Source organism: Lissotriton vulgaris, chromosome 1_1 (assembly GCF_964263255.1).
Source record: "Lissotriton vulgaris chromosome 1_1, aLisVul1.2, whole genome shotgun sequence".
Lineage (NCBI taxonomy): Eukaryota > Metazoa > Chordata > Amphibia > Caudata > Salamandridae > Lissotriton > Lissotriton vulgaris.
Genome location: NC_141685.1, coordinates 2019445622 through 2019450182, shown reverse-complemented (window position 1 = coordinate 2019450182; position 4561 = coordinate 2019445622).

Here is a 4561-nt window from a genome sequence, read left to right as displayed (position 1 = left end):
TTGGTGTAATTTTGTGTATTTGTGATACTCTGCTGGCATTTTTGCAGTGCGTCCGAGTTTGGAGTGCGTTCACTCTTCAACTTCTTCACATTTGTAAGCACGTGGATCCAGGGCAAGCCACGGTTGGGCTGCACGCAACTACTTTTGAATTATGGATGAATTTGCTGAAAATTTAAAACACACGGAGTGCACTTGTCTGAACTCTTGATGTATGATATAACTCTGTCCTGAAGCAAGTGGCACCCATGATTACCGGAGATGACATTATGTTACAATGTTACATGAAGTGAACAATACAAACACTATCTATCCTTCTGCAACTGCAGTTTAAGAAATATGATAACAGCAAGTTGGACTTTACAGTGTTAAATAACGTCTTAGTACTATCAATAATATCATGTGCAATTCCATATTTGACACACACTGGAGTTTGATTTCGATTTTTTAATTGATGTTGTATGTACACAACCAAGGGAGGTGGGGTATATGAGTAGAAAGTTTAAACAAGAGTTGAATGCAAATTAAGGATGACGGGGCATATTTCAAATCCACGGAATTAACAGTGGTCGATATATTGCACTATGGGAGTTATAGCTATGTAAGTAGTGAGGTGTAATGGCTTGGTTAACGTCATTGGTTAACAAAGAGGGGAGGAGCACATAGAGAACCAGTTTAAAAATGAGGACGTTAGAAGTTAAAGTAATGTTGGATTGTGAAAACGAGAGATCGCAATAACAAAGATAAGAAGGTATGAAGGGAGGATGGTTCTAGAAGGCTGCTCACAGTTGAAAGTTTAGATCGTGGGGGTGTACAAACGGGGTGTTGCAATTGAAATGTGTAACTATTGAAAAGGGGTAAAACAATTTGAGCTCAACTTGAGGCGAGTCTTGTTTAAACGAGAGGTCATAGCGCATTACAATGCGCATAGTGGGAAAACGTTAATTAGAAAGTTGGAGTAATTTGACATGAAGTATTGTTGAAACGCCTGATTTAGTCAGGAAAATTTAATGATCATGTTTTTTAAAACTTTTAGTGAACCCCTAAAGAAGGGCTATGAGATAAGCCCAAAATAATTGGGAAAAGAACCACTAAGGATATGATTAATGTATGGGGCATGCGACAGAAAGAAGCCTGTGGCACATTTGCCATTTTAGAAGCTAATCATATGAAAAGGGGGGGCCCTTGGCTCCCCCGCCCGCATGGCGGTGCGGTGATCCCCTCTCCCCTTGCCTCCCGGTGGTGTGGGGGCGTGATCTACGCGGGAGGTGTGCGCCACACCACCGGTCGGCCGATGCCCAATCCCTGATCCAGAAGGCGTGGTGCAGTCTTCCGGGTCAAAGGGGCGGGCGACAAGGGGTGGGGGAGGGGGCGGCCCGCCCTCTCCCCGCGTCCCCGGGAATAAAGGAGGGGGGAGCGCTCAGTTGGCCCTTCTTGTTGCCTGACGCTCCCCCACACTGGTCGTGGTCACTTAGGGCCCCATTAGGATGGCGGTCGGAAAACCACCCTGACCGCCATGGAGGTGGGAAAGAACCACCCACCGGGACCGCGGATAAACCAGCAGTCAAATTAGGAACAACCGCCCAAAAAGACCAACCGTGGTGGTAGCGGGCCATCAAAAACCGCCCTACGCGGGCGGTGACGTCCAAAAACCAACCGCAGTGGTCAGAAACACAGAGGAAAAGCTACAACCCACCTCAAGCAAAGAGGAGACACCGCACAGGAAATTAGTATATCCCGATGGAACTGTGGTATGAACAACGGATTGCAATGGGCAATCCTCATAAAACATGGCGGACGATGCAAAAACAACACAACAAAGGCAAACTTTGCACACAAAAAATTTAGCCATGCCCCCCAAATACACAAAACACTTCCAAATGAAATAACTCAATAAGTGCCAAACAAAAATATACATTTTCCAGGACAACTCCCACAACACACCTGACAGTAAAACCCCATTATGACACACCCACACAGCTGAGTATAAAACCAGCCCCTTCACTGACCACAATCCTTTGCAACACTTCAGAAGAGAAAGGCACATACCAGACCGGACAGGAGAGGCAAGACAACATCGAATACCCACCACCACCACATCACACCAGCACTAACAATCCCCCAGCACATAACACACCTCACACAAAAACACCACACCCATCACCCACACCCCTGCACTCACAAACACTCTAAACACCACACACCATGGCATCACAGAAAAGGCCCAAATTCACAGAGAGTGAGTTGACAGTCATGGTCAATGAGATAGTCAGAGTGGAACCACAACTGTTTAGCAGCCTGGTCCAACAGACACCATTAGCCACAAGGACACAAATATGGAAAAGGATGGTACAAAGGGTCAATGTAGTAGGGACCACCCCACGATCTAAGAAGGAGATCATGAAGCGGTGGCATGATCTCAAGAGGGTTGTGAAAGAGAGGAGGAGCAAGAACTGGGAGCTGGCTAACCGAACCGGCAGTGGCCCTCCCATCCCACAGAAAACATTCACACCATGGGAGGAGAAGGTGCTTGCCATACTGCATCCTGAGAGTCTCACAGGAGTATCCGGGGGAGTGGAGGCTGGTAAGTGCAAACAAATGTTAACCAATACACCAATATGTACTGTCTTGCACAAACAAATACCCACACCACCCAAGACAAATCCCACCACACACCCACAAATACCTGTCTCACAGATCCAACCTTCACTCACTCCCATTTACCCTAAACTAGCTAGCAATATTACCATGGGAGCATGAGCACAGGCATTCTGTACCACTACTCCCACCATACTCCCTGGCCCACACCCCAGCAGGAAAGAACACTCCCCTACCCACAGTTGGAAGCAATTGCAGTGTTCACCCTCACCTAACAGGCAGGTAGCCATCTTGCCTTAGAGGCCTGTATGTGGAGGGAGACCTGTATTCCTACTCCCACCATGCCCTGTGCCACAAACCCTAGCAAGATAGAGCCCTCTCCCTACACTACCCAGGAGCACATGGAAGTCATTGCATTCTTCACCCTCACCTTACAGATAGGTAGCCATCTTGCTTGGGAGTCCTGTTTGGGGGAGGGAAGCCTGTACCACTACTCCCACCATGCCCTCTGTCCCACACCTCAGCAGGATGGAACCCTCCCTACCACTCACAAGTATGTGGCAGCCATTGCATCACCCTCATCAATCTTACAGGTAGGTAGCCATCTTGCTTGGGAGGCTTGTATGTGGGAGGTAGGCCTGCACTGCTACACCCACCATGCTCTCTGTCCCACACCCCAACAGCATGGAGCACCCTATCCCTCCCAGGAGCACATGGAAGCCATTGGAATGTCCACCCTCACCTTACAGGTAGGTAGCCATCTTGCTTGGGAGACCTGTATGGGGGAGGGAGGCCCGCACTCCTACTCCCACCATGCCCTCTGTCCCACACCTGAGCAGGATAGAGCCCTCCACCGGAGCACTTGGAAGCCATTGCATTGTCCACCCTCACCTTACAGGTGGGTAGCCATGTTGCTTGGGAGGCCTGTACCACTACTCCCACCATGCCCCTGTCCCACACCCCAGCATGATAGAGCACTCCCTCCACCCACAAACATGTGGCAGCCATTGCATCACACTCATCAAACTTACAGGAAGGTAACCATCTTGCTTGGGAGGCCTGTATGTGGGAGGGAGGCCCGCACTCCTACTCCCACAATGTTCTCTGTCCCACACCTGAGCAGGATAAAGCCCTCCACCTCCCAGGAGCACTTGGAAGCATTGTCCACCCTCACCTTACAGGTAGGTAGCCATCTTGCTTGGGAGGCCTGTATGGGGGAGGGAGGCCCGCACTCTTACTCCCACCAAGCCCTCTGTCCCATACCTGAGCAGGATACAGCCCTCCCCCTCCCAGGAGAACTTGGAAGCCATTGCATTGTCCAACCTCACCTTACAGATATGTAGCCATTTTGCTTGGTAGGCCTGTACCACTACTCCCACCATGCCCCCTGGCCCACACCCCAGCATGATAGAGCACTCCCTCCCACACACAAGCATGTGGCAGCCATTGCAGTGTTCACCTTCACCTAACAGGTAGCCATCTTGCCTGGGAGGCTTGTTTGTGGAGGGAGGCCTGTATCACTACTCCCACCATGCGCCTTGTCCCAGACCCCAGCATGATAGAGCACTCCCTCCCACCCACAAGCATGTGTCAGCCATTGCATCACCCTCATCAAACTTACAGGAAGGTAGCCATATTCCCTGGAAGGACTGTATGTGAGAGGGAGGCCCACACTCCTACTCCCACCATGCCCTCTGTTCCACACCTAAGCAGGATAGAGCCCTCTCCCTCCCAGGAGCACTTGGAAGCCATTGCATTGTCCACCCTCACCTTACAGGTGGGTAGCCATCTTGCTTGGGAGGCTTGTATGTGGGAGGGAGGCCCGCACTCTTACTCCCACCATGCCCTCTGTCCCACACATGAGCAGGATAGAGCTCTCCCCCTCCCAGGAGCACTTGGAAACATTGTCCACCCTCACCTTACAGGTAGGTAGCCATCTTGCTTGGAAGGCCTGTACCACTACTCC